Source organism: Stegodyphus dumicola, chromosome 10, assembly GCF_044657685.1.
Source record: "Stegodyphus dumicola isolate Sdum_Otavi_A_Nest chromosome 10, ASM4465768v1".
In the NCBI taxonomy this organism is placed as follows: Eukaryota; Metazoa; Arthropoda; class Arachnida; order Araneae; family Eresidae; genus Stegodyphus; species Stegodyphus dumicola.
The window spans coordinates 187,822,830-187,836,202 of NC_140777.1; the positions used below are offsets into that span (position 1 = coordinate 187,822,830).

Below are 13,373 nucleotides of genomic sequence, written 5' to 3' on the forward strand. Positions count from 1 at the left end.
ATTTGGTTAAAGCTAAATGAAATAAGACCAGACAATAAAGAAATTGATCTTTCTTAAACACGCCCAGACTTCGAACTAAATTTTTGAATTAAAGCATGATAACTTAAATATTGATCTTAAAACGGTAACCAATTTTAATTTAATATGTTTATGTTTAAAGTTTTTTATGTGTGCATATTTAATACAAATAGCCGATAGGTTGTACAAAGAGCAAAGTATATTCTTTTCAATATTTCTATTGAGAAAATAAAAAATAATCATTGTAAAATGTAGTGCTGATACTAAAGCTTGTAAGAATTATGTTAATTTTATTAACAGTTAAATCTGAAGTTAAAGTTCCTTTCCTGTCAAATTCTTAACTTCAACTTACTAATTCCGGCCAAAACGTAGTTTTAGAATCACATCTGAATACATAATGAGGGAGAGCTGTATTTAACCGCGAAGTTCTTCGGTCTTAGAGAGAGAGATACCAGATATTCTGCCCGCACGCGACCGCCATTTTTAGGCTACTCTCTCGTAAGCTATTATCATGCTCGGCCGTACTTTAGGCCCTTGATAGCTTCGCAGTCTATTAACGTTAAGGGGCCAACTCGAGTAGAATCTTGATAGCTTCGGCTATATTTCTTTAGTTAATCTTAGTCTCTTACGTTCAATCCCGAGTGTCGGCTTTGATTGTACCCTCCAAGACGGAGTTTTGTTAAATCTTATTGGACTAATAAAGGGTTAGTTACCCTTCCATCTTGCTGTTTCTTGTCACACGAACTTAAGCGATTATTCGCTAACTAGTTTTTAAGATTCGTCCCTTTCTACAGTAACTGGGAATTACACTAGTGAAAATCTTACAAGCTTTTGTTTAGATGGTACGTGTTAGTAAAAAGGTTGAGAACCGCTGGTCTAGTCTATTTGTGGTCTATAGATCTCCAGAAAAACTAAGATATAGTCGCAGTAAGTACCTGATAAGAAGAGTGTAGTAATAGCTAGGGATTTATGCACTGACAAAAGAATTTCAACAAAATGAAAGCAATGTTATTATAAATTTATTATTTTTCAAAATAAATTTCTCAAATGCAAAGAGGGAAACGGGCTGTAAATTGAACAACATCAGCCCGTAGTCAAGCATATGTTTGTATTCATTGAATTTCACAGGTAAGATGTTTCTGGCTGTTCAAAGAAATAAAATGTCAATATTCTGTTGTCTTCGCTGATTTTGCAGTGCAGGTTTGTTAGCAATTGTCGTTTGAGAGAAACGAAGGAAAATAAAACAAATTCAGTTATTTTAAAGAACGTTCTCATCTGTTACACATTTCAAGTTTTTCCGTCTCTTATTAGCAATCTCTTCACCGTTTTTTTCCGTATACTATGTCAACTGTTTTTTCAATATGTTCTCGTTGATCCTTTAGAAGGAGTGCATCGATGCAACTGGAAAAGACACCATTCTTGAAGCAATTGGACCTAAAAACGAGATATTAATTAATTGTAGGAAAATCATAAAACCAAAATTCCAATTTCATGATTTAATGTACAGTATAAGTAATTTCAAAATGTAAGGCAACATGCATTCCAAATAATTTTTTTTTAGCCCGAAGGGGTAATTTTCCCCAAAGGGATTAATTTATTTTAATCCCTTCAATTTTAATTTATTTAGTTAATGCGATACTTTATAATTAATGCGAACAACTTTTTAAAATGTTGCCGCCGAATATTAGAGCCCTGTATTATATTTAAAGAAATTAAACAATGAAGAACCTGCATAAATGTATACCTGTTTCTCGCATTGCGATGAAACAACGACACCTAGAGCCGTAAAATTTTGAGTAACGTACGTCTCCACCCGAATATGGGCATCTGGAAGCCCTTGGCGGCTTTCAGAATTTATAATTTGTTTTAAATTTGTTTGAAATTTAGAATTTGTTTTATTATCTGTTTCATATTTTGTAAAGCTTCAACGAATTTTTTATTTTAACAATCTCAAGGATTTCAAAGCGAGCCATGGCAACGTTGTACAGAAGAAACATTTTTATCTCCAGCGCGTGAGACTGTGGATCGAAATTTCTAAAGATAGGCTCAATTTAAAAATATTTTGCGATATTGTTCTTGAACTGAGTTTTATAGTTTAAGTGCGAATAACATGACATTTAATAAATAAAAGTAACACACAAAAAGATTAGAAAGTCATTTTGGACGTAATTTAAAATATGAAAAATTTCAGATTTTTTTAAATTTTTTTTTTCAAGTAAGCTGTATTTAATATTCAAGATCTAATAATCAAAACTACTTATACCTCTGTTTTTCCCAGTTGCTGTGGTATTTATAAGACACAGCGATATTTCGCCGCTTGAAGTTTTGGTCTATTGTATGCTCCTTAAGGAGACCAAATTCTGCAACTTAATAGTTTTCATAGACATCACAGACATTTTGCAGATTTTATAAACGTTATTCACAATTACTTGGTGCTTTTTTTTTTAACTGTTTTGGTATTTGAAATTTAAATCTGGAGTATGTAAAAGCCAGCTTACTGGAACTATGTGATTAGAAAAATATAGCAATTGTTTCCTGAAGTTAAGTTTGGAGATAATTTATTAAATTAAAATTTATCCTTTCATAGTCAAAGAAGTAAGTTTTGATAAAGTTTCAACTTAAGCGCTAATGGTTGCTGAATTGCGTGTATTTCTTTGTATTTCTGTAACTGACTGAGACATTTTAGTTGTCACGATTTCCTATCTGAGTAGATAACTACGAGTATAAAAGGAAAGCGTTCTCTCTGTTTATTGCTTGGGCGATTACCTTATCAATTCCAGTGGAATGTTTGAAACGACGAAAATGGTAACTTTGTAAGGTATATTTTAATTTTATAACAGTTATTTTAATTTAGTTAACCTTTGTTATTAATTTAGTGAATTTTATTGATTATGCTTGTAAGGATTATGTTAATTTTATCAACAGTTAAATTTTAAGTTAACCCTTTGCGGCACAGTGTGTCCGGTCTGGACACACCTAAAATTTCCTTCTGTACGCACAGAAAAATTGAATGAAAAAGGATTTATAAGTTACTATAGGTTACTCTGAACCTTCTTTATTTATAGTAGATGGCAGCTCAACACAAACCAATCCATATATTTTAGCCATGTTTAGTTTTTTAGGACCCTCATTTTTCAAAGAAACCTTCCAGATTTTTTTAGGGTATAAAAGGAATTGTTTGAAAAGAAATTTCTATGTTATTTTTTGCTGTATGCTAATCTCCTTATTCTATATTAGTTTTAAATTTTTCCCTTGGAATCTTGCCTAAAATCAAACGGCGAACCCTAGGTGTGGCCAGACCGGGCTCACCGATAATCTAGCACAAACTGAGAGTCTGTTCTTTGTTTGTCCGATCTCATCGGTCAGTTCATTGACAACAATGCTCGTTTCAGCACTCTTTTCGAAGTTCTATTCCCCAATTAATGTGCCCACTTTGGGCACACCCACAGAATAAAACGATAAGTGCTATCTTCACAAAATTTTATTTGTGTACTCTAGGCCTAATTAGACTGCCTACCTTTTTTTAAATCAAAACACCAACTTTAAAAGGTAGCGTGACGGAAAGGGTTAAAGTTCCTTTCCTGTCGATTCTTAATGTCTACATACTACTTCCAGCCAGAACTTAGTTTTAGAATCACGTCTGAATACATAATGAGGAAAAACGGCATTTAACCGCGAAGTTCTTCGGTCTTAACGAGAGAGTTACCAGGTATTCTGTCTACACGCGTCGGCCATTTTAGGCTACTCTCTCGTAAGCTATTATTACGCTCGGCCGTACTTTAGGCCCTTTATAATTTCGCAATCAATTAGCGTTAAGAGGCCAACTCGGTTAGAATCTTGATAGCTTCGGCTATATCTCTTTAATTTAGATTAGTTTTAGTTTTCTTCTTAGCCTCTTAAGTTCAAGCCTATGTGTCGGCTTTTATTGTACACTCCAAGACGGAGTTCTGTTAAATCTTATTTGAATAATAAAGTGTTATTTACCCTTCCATCTTGTTTCTTATGACACGACCTCAAGCGATTATTCGCTTATCGGTCCTTAAGATTCTTCACGTTCAACTGTAACTTAGCATTTACAAAATGAGGAACTCTACATGCTTTACATTCTAAGGTATATATTAATTTAATGGTGCTTTCCTATCTTTCCACGGGCCCACCAGCGGCCGAGCGGTAAAGTCGCTGAACACTGGTAGTTCGGTCCGAGGTTCGAATCTCGCGAACGGGCTGGCTCTATGGGCGTTTTCGTGGTTTTCCCCATGTGTAACGTGTATACGAGCCAGTTTCCCTTAGAACGTCCTCCACGAAGGCATCCCTTCCCTTAGGCAGATAGCCCTAGTGTGCTTTGCCATAATTAAATAAACCAAACCAAACCTATCTTTCCTCGTTTCCTAAAACCTAAAACTAACCTAAAACTCCCTACCAGAAGGAGTTTTTAGAATCGTGTAGAAAGCAAATGCGTAAGAAGTAGTATTAAAGGAAAGCTCAACTCACTTCGTGAGAGAGATCTAGGAATCCTGAGTAGCGCGCGTTTGCGTTTGCGCTACATCTCTCTAAGCTGTTGTTACCGCTCGGCCGTATTATTACGTGCCTTTAGATAATAGTTCGCCGGCTAGTTTAAGATCACGGGTCAACTACTTTAGAATTGTGTTAGCTTCAGCTAAAGTTCTTAGTTCTTATTTCTTACATTTTGAGTTCACCCCGAGTGGAGGCTTTGCTGTAAACCCAAAGAAAGGGACCGACTGTTAATCTTATTTTGAGTGAATAAAGGATAATGAACTCTTCTTGAGTTTACATTTTCTGTTCTTTGATCTAAGCGATTGTTCGCTTAACAGTGCACTATGTTCCTCGGCGCTTAAATTAACAGAATGAAAGTAAGGAACTCTATAACTTGACACAGAGGATTGGATAACATTTAAATTTTTCGCATATGGGAAACATGCAAAACTAACTTCGTTTTCGTTGAGATTCAAGCTTCGAAGTTTCTGATTGCTCGCTGCTCTAATAGTTTGTAGAGACATTAGGTTTATTGGAAAAGCCGCAGAGATGAAAAATTTGCAACCGCCTTCGCCGGGAATCGAACCACGTACCTCTGAAATACCGGCTCAGTGTGCTGACCACTATACCACGAAGGCACGCAAAGAAGGTGGGAGAAATACCTTATATACTCCCCCTTTTAAAGGGCGAATGGGATTTTTTAGGGAACCCAATTTTGGGTGTAGAGAGTCATCATTTACAACCCTTTTAGTTCGGGCGCCACTGTAGAGACATTAGGTATTTTGGAAGCAGGAAATATGAAAAATTAAGAACCGCCTTCACCGAGAATTGAACCGAGGACCTCTGGAATACCGGCCCAGTGTACAGACCACTAAAGCCCGAAGGCACGCTAAACAGTTGGGAGAGATAGCTTATACAGTTACTCCGCGATCACACGCAGAGAGAGAAAGGGAAAACTTCTTTTTTCCTCATTTCTTTTCCCTGTTAAAAGACGACTGGGACGTGAATAGATATATTTCCGAATACGGTTGGTCACGACTTGTCGTCTGACAGGTTTTAACAGGTCTGCAGAAGTCTTTAATATATGCGTACACTGTGGGGAAAAAAGGGGGGAAGGACAGTTCTGTATTTCCCGCTCTACTGGGCCGATTGACGAAATTCAACTTGCGTTTTTCATATTACGAAAGCGCAGCTTAGGACATATATTCGATTTATATATAGCAGGGTTCTAATGTAGGTATTTTCATATAAAATCGGACTATTTCTGAGATTGACATGCCAAATTTTTCCATATTTCGATTAAATTTTATATTTAGAATCTAATCGAATAGAATTTAAATACCAAAAATACCATCTGAAGTATTCAAGTTTTTGGTATACTTCAGATGGTTCTTTTGCACCTATATACTTCAGATGAAGAGAAGTACCAGGCTTTAACCTTCTTTGGTATAAATTATAAGGTACTTCTTCCGCCTTCTTGGCATGCCTTCGTGGTGTCGTGGTCTGTACGCTAGGCGCGTGTTTCAGAGATCGATGCTTCTACTCCCGGCGAAGGCGCTGCTCATTTTTCAATCTCTCTTGCTTCCAAAATACCTAATTTCTCTACAGTGGCGCCTGAACTAAAAGGGTGTTGGATGATAATTCTCCACACCCAGGATTTGGCGATTGGGTCCCCTAAAATCCCAGTCGCACTTTAAAAGGAGGAGTATATAAGGCATTTCTTCCGCCTTCTTGGCATGCCTTCGTGGTGTGGTGGTCTGCACGCTCGACGCGTGTTCGAGAGGTCCGTGGTTCGATTCCCGGGGAAGGCGATGCTCATTTTTCAAGCTCTCTTGCTTCCAAAACACCTAATGTCTCTACAGAATAAACAAATAGATGCGTTGCGAATTCATAAAAGATAATTTGTTTTAAACGAATATAGTGTTCTTTGAGAAAATACTCATTCCTTAATAAACAAAAATATAATCTCAGTATGTTACAATTCAGGTGAATAACAGGAAAATTAAAATAATGTTTTCAAAAAAAGAGTTTCATTAAAATCTTGGTTACCTGCACTTAGTGAAAAGATCGGGTTCCCGAAACATTTGGTAACAGTCTTCACAAATCGCCTCCAGACGTGCATATCCGGGTTTGTCATACGTACCCATGCAGCCAAGTTTTGTGAAACTTCTTTTTGGAAGGACATCTGTCGACTCAGTTAAGGATATTGCAATAGCGAACAGACACAGAAGGACTCGGAGTAATGCCATCTAATGGGAAGAAACGGAATATTAAAGGAAACTATTGTGTGAAATATTCCAAAATACCTTTTAAGCAAATTAAATAAAGTTATATTTTCAGTTATTTCTCAATAGTGTTTAATGTTGCAGCGTGCGTACAGGTTCCTAATAGATTGAATGTACAAGTCTGATAAAAGTGTTGCGTGCGTACGGGTTCGTTACGAAATGAATGCACAAGTCCGATGAAAAATGAACAAAAATTTATTATTATCACAACAAATATGCTTAAATTTCCTAAAATATTCGTGCAGTATTACAATATCTGACAGTAGTTATCTTTTAACTACTCAAACGTTCAAGAGAACTTAACTCAAAACAGCTAGAGAAAACTAATCCGCGAATTCGCTACAGTCAACAAGAGCAGTTTTCTAAACAACAACAAACTAAGTAACTACAACGAACTGAGAGGTTTTCCTCCTTTTATAAGATTTTAAAATCGCGCGCGAGAATTTTCCAGTACTTTCTCGAAAATCAAAAAGAGATATTTATTAAATGTTACATGCACGCGCTCTTGTATTTTCAATTTTCCGGCTTAGCTTTCTTTTAATATTCGTCACGCGCTGCACTGCGCGGGAAATAAAAACATTTAATTTACAATTCAACTAATACTATAAGCTATTTAAATACCAAATCCGTAACAAAAGGTTAATAAAATTTATTCTTATATCACGAAAGGAAGCACTTCCGCAGAGAACCCGGTAAATGTAAACATCGCCAACTTTGGCAATAATAGTTCAATCCTGGTAACCTAGCTAATTCATCCTATTCGCTTGTGCGAAGGTTGTTGTTGTTCGCATTTGGAGATTTATATTATTCTTCTCTTATTTATTGTTATTTTTTCTGAATTTTTTAACAACGAATAGATAGAAATATTTTAGCATAATTAAAGAAGTTTTCGTCGAAAGATGCCGGTTCTCGGCTCGTCAGTTCGGGATCAAAGGCAGAAAATATGGCGGGAGGGGTGAATGCTAATTTGTAACATGCTGTTCACGTTATGTTCTTAATTATTAACAGCTGTAAGCACGCAGAACCATGAGGTTTCCAAATCCTAAAATAATTTTAAAATGTAAAAATTTCTAGTTTTATTAACTTAACAATGCTACTGAAGAAAATTTCATTACTGTTGAAGGTTATTTGTATTGTGAAATATATCATGAAAAAGGACAGGTATTTGTTGCAACGTAAAATGCTTTAAGCTGTATGCAAGTAACTTGAAAAAAAAAATACTGAAAACTATGTAAAATGGATGTATTAAAGGTCATGCATTCATTAATTTATTACATGGGCATGGCTCTTACCGAAATACATCAATCAACAGGCCAAGTACTTAATAATGAAAAATGACACTTGTAAAAGAAATATTAGTATTCTATATGAATTAGAGAAAATACATATAAGTATAACGTAAACGTAAGTATAAGAATACTAATTTTTATTTTTTAAATGAATTTTTATTTCCCGTTATGCTTAATACACTGTTTTCTGTGCTAACTTGAATTTAATACAAATTTATTTTCGTATATCACGTTTAACCTGTTAGTTTTACATCTACACACTTATTATCTGTGAATTTTTACTACCATTGTCTACTAACTTGAATTTACATACACTAAAAACCACGTTTACGGCTCGGCTCATCGGAGCTTGGCGAGTAAAAATGCAACGGCGCCAACGGGTTCTTTCCCGAAGCGCCAACGGGTTCTCTGCGAATATTCGAATATTCACGAAATATTCGTACAAGTGTTGTTCACAATATCACTTTGCAAAAAATATACATATTCAAAAACCTCATTAATTAATACTGATTGTTTAATAGTTATTTAGAATTAAGTGTTTTAAATTATTCATTTTCATTCTATACATAACCTAATTGATTGAAGCTTTAAAAATGTTTATTAACAATAAAACTAGGTTGTACGTTTGTTTTCAGTCCAAAGGGGCAATCTGCCCTGAAGGACTATTAATTTCGTTTTGGCATTTTGCGGTGAAAACTCTAAAAAGCTGTATCACTTTTCAAATCGTTGCCACCCTATATTATCGCCATGTCTTGTAGTTAAAGGAATTAAATAATGAAGAATCTGCATAAATGTTGGATGTTTCTCGCATTGCGATAAAACGATGGCACCTAGACGGCCATCCAGTTTTGAATAACGTAATCTTCCATAGAATATGAGCATGTGGAACCCCTAATTTCAATTTGAAATTTATTTTATTATCGATTTAAGATTCTGTAACACTTCAATGAATTTCAATTTAAAAAAACTAAACGATTTCAATGCGAGCCATGGCAACACTGTACGAAAAAAGAATTTATCTCCAGCGCCGAGACTCTGTATTGAAAATTCTAAAGATAGGCTCATTTTAAAATTAATTTGAGATACTGCTGTTGAACTGAATTTTATAATTAGAGAACGTAGAACATGATATTTAATCAATAAAGGTAACACACAAAATGTTAAAAAAACGCCTCTTTAGACGTAATTTAAAATCTGAAGTCATTCATATTTTTTTATATTTATTATGTTATTTTTTAAATGTCCGCTACTCAGACTTACAGATTATTTCATAAAAAATATGCTATTTTTGTAAAAATCTAATAATCAGCCTATAAATAACATTTTTTTGCCATTTTATATTTTTTAGTATGTTGCAAAAGTTGGACGTGGCGCGCATAACATTTTTTCCCAGATAGTGACACTCTTTCCAAAAAGGTTGACCACCCCTGCTTTACACAATGCTTTTTACATATTCTTTTCATACAACACTTTCGTTTTTCAATATAATGTAAACATTGAAAAGTAACACAGAAAATGCTGATAGCTGCAAAGAGTAAAAAATGCAGTTCCAGTCGATATGCCGGCCGTTTTAAAAGATTTCTCGGTACTTTTCCGTTTCGCCGGCGCAAATCTCGCCAAGCAGACTTTATTGGCGACAACATACAGTATACACATAAAAAATATTAAAAAAATGTTAGTTCTAAGAATTCCTTTTTTGAAGGCATAAACATTTTAATATCGCTTAAAATTTTATAAAAAGCCAATAAATAAAGACAATAAATTTGTAAAAAGACATTAATTTAAGAATTTACTATGCTTTCATGGTTCAACATCCTGATTCGCCGGTTTATATCACGTGACACCAAGCGATCTCATCTCACGTAAACTACTCTACAAAAATCTAATGCTCTCAGTAATTATCTACATTAATTTCAAGTTAAATCTTAATTTGGAACACAAGTTTAAATGCAAGAAATATTTCAATTCGTACGAATAGCTTACTCAGAAATTATGTAAAACTGCAGTGCTTTACTTCGCTAATGCATTCTCGTTAGAATTGATGAATTTAACCCTTGACTTTACCTTTTCTGTATTTTCGGTTTCGGGTTAAGCGCTGTGATTGCATCCTGATTGACTTAATTACCGAAAATGGCCTTAGACATAAAACTGAACTATCTGATAAAACTTCTATGTAATTATATGCCAGTATTGAAAGAAACAATCAATCTGATAAGAAAAAGCTGCGACTTGTTTTGAAAATGAGGCTTAAAAGGTTACCAGCGAGAATATTCCGTTTGGCATCGGTTGTACCATTATTGGCGACTTTATCGCTTGCGCCGGCAAAACGGAAAAGTACCGATTTCTCTGAATGATGAGAAAAAGAAAGAAATAAAAGAGAAAGAAAGTGGACAAAAATTTAGTACGACGAAGCTAAGAGAATGCAATACAGTTAAGCAAAAAGTAAAAAAATATCTAATAAAACTTTCTCATGATATGATACTCTATACAACGTGTGCCCAAATGTTCTTAACAGGCCTCTTATTCGTAAACCTTAAACCTAGATATGTACGAGTACTTCGAGTTACAAAAATGTTTTACGTTCATGTTTTAATCCTTTTGAATTTAAGGTTTGGATTGGATTGGATTATTCAGTTATGGCAAAGCACACGAGGGCTATCGGCCTAAAGGGAGGGATGCCTTCGTGGAGGACTTTCTAAGGGAAATGGGCTCATATACACGTTATACATGGGGAAAATCACGAAAACGCCCATGCAGCCAGCCCGTTCGCGGGATTCGAACCTCGGACTTAACTACCAGCGTTCAGCGTCTTTACCGCTCGGGCCGCTGGTGGGTCTTGAGTTTAAGAAAATCAATTTAATAAAAATTAGGAAATTTAAATGTTCTTCCTATCCCTATATTTATATCTCGAAACCTTCTGTACGAAAGTCAAACAAAACGTTTGACTCTAGCACAATAAAAAATGTCCGCGAGATATTTGGTATTAAAGTCATAAGTTATATTCAGAAACAATACCCAAAACGAAGAGAAATGCTTACATGTACGTAACTAAAAGTAAAAGTATCAGTTTAATAAAACGTTTTAGCGTTAAGAGAATAAGCATTTATGTGCAGATTATTGTGAAAATTATTAATCAATAAATTTTCTTTTAAAATGGAGATCTTATTCCCAGAATATTATAAAATTCTTGATCTCAAATATACCAACAGGCTTCAGTAGCTTGTATTATGATTTGCGATAATTAAAAATGAAAACCCTATTTCAAGCTTAATAAACTTTTGTATACATATGATATTATTAAGTAATTTTCATGAGAATATTAATTAGGCATTTTTTGACTTTGAAAAGTTCTAAATTACTTTTATCAAAATTCTTTTAGAAAACTAAATACAACCAAATTATACATAAGCAGATTTTAAACTGTGTTATTCTATTTAGAACTTTGTTTACTGAAGTAACTAACTTATAACGTTGCGCGCCTCTAACTTGCACGCAACCAAGGGTGACTGTGAAAGCTTGTATAAACCACAGAGTCTTGTAAAGGGTTTAAGTCCCTTTTTATTCAACGTACTAAATTACAATTGCGTCCTCTTGACGCTTACAAACTGTGCCAACTAGGCAGTCAAACTAAAAATAATAACCTGAAAAGAAAATAAAGACAAGATTCTAACTACGAGGCTCTCTAAAATAACTAACTCACCGCGTTTTACAAAAGCCGCAGCTAATTCAGCAGACTTGAAACTCACTGGAACAATTGCAACTACTTCCCGCCAAGCACATAGGCCGCAACGCGGGGTTCTTCAATTCTCGATTTCTACCTCCGCGCTCGCTAAGTAAGAATAACTCTCTCACCGAACTCGTTTCCTTCTATTTAAATCATACTACTTCCGCTGATAATTTGAATGCTTGCGCGTTCTACTCAAATTTACATATTCTGGCATTGGCAGTTCCAGGGGAAAGTAAGGATTGACAGAAAAGATAGTTTAAACTTAAAATAAATGTTAGTTAAAATAAATATAAACCCTACACTTGCCGCTGCCAGAATTTGGAAAACTTGGAAGCAGGTCCTACAAACGACCTGTTGTAAGTTTATCTAATTCTGAACTAACTGGCGAAAGTCTCGTTTACACAAAAAAAATCTTATGTAACAATTATATATTAAAATTCTGTTATTCGTTACAAAGCTTTCTTCTTACAGCCACTTTTCCTGGACTTCATCAATCAATCTTGGTCTTTCCTTCCAGCATCTGGAAGGAATAAGTATCAGTATCTTTCTACATACATTATAATTTACACTTTCTTGACACAATAAATTTTTGTTTTTAACGATTCGTTTTTCTTAGTTATTGCTTACTTCACATTCATTCAATTTTTCAAGCATTAATTCAACTTTACCCTGGCTCTCCACCATGTGTGGTGTCAAACGGGAATATTCGTGTTTTAGTCTTACAACACTTTCCCTAACCACCATGATTTGTTAGAATTCAACAACCAAATAGACACACCTTACTCGACATTCTACAACTCAATGAGCTACTTTAATATTCTTAAAAATTCAAATGTAGGTGGAGAACCCTACAAAACACATTCATTCTAGCTTCCCCCTCATTCATCTTTAAACATGCAGGCTTTCGCTCTAAAGCATGACTTTATCTACAATTTACTACTTAAATTTTGACTTCATTGCTTTTAAGCATTCACTTTTAGCATCTACAATTTTATGCTTCTAGACTAAATTCTACTTTTACATAACCTTCAAGTATTTACATACATTTACAAATTTTTAATACATATGCATTTTACAATTTACCATAAAATGAATAAGAGAAAATAAATTTTTACTTTACTCATTCTTCGCCAAGCTGGCGGCACTGAAACTAAAATTCTTATTAGTACAAGAATACGAAGTTATTTTTATCTCCGGCCAAATTTTGGTTTTAACATAACAGAATTAGTCTTTCGACCAACAGAAAATGCTTGTTTTTAGCTTTTACACTTAAAGAAAATAATACTTTTGCCTTAGCTAAATAAAGTAAAACAAAACTAAGTCTCAACCGAGACATATTGACTTTCGTCAAAACATAGAACTTCGTACTTATGCATAACATTTCGGAACAAAAGAGAAAAATATTTATAGAAGGTTTTAACTTATCTTTGAGTTTTCGATGCTTGAAATTCCGTCATCCGTTTTTGGCAAAATTGAACCCAAGTTAGAGGTGTCATGGATGTCAATCTTCTCCTTATTGATCTCCGAGTGTCGTCCCCGTTGCTCTTTCTTTTGCGTCCT

The 13,373-nt window shown here is 34.6% G+C and overlaps 1 long non-coding RNA gene across 1 annotated transcript; it reads right to left on the reverse strand.

The window, feature by feature from the left end:
- Positions 1-1,015: 1,015 nt before the first annotated feature.
- On the reverse strand, positions 1,016-11,804 carry LOC146995277 (uncharacterized). The gene is made up of 3 exons (XR_015043728.1): positions 11,787-11,804; positions 6,562-6,761; positions 1,016-1,452 (listed from the first exon to the last, which is right to left on the reverse strand). It is a non-coding gene; the product is annotated as an uncharacterized LOC146995277 (long non-coding RNA).
- Between the last annotated feature and the right edge of the window lie 1,569 nt (positions 11,805-13,373).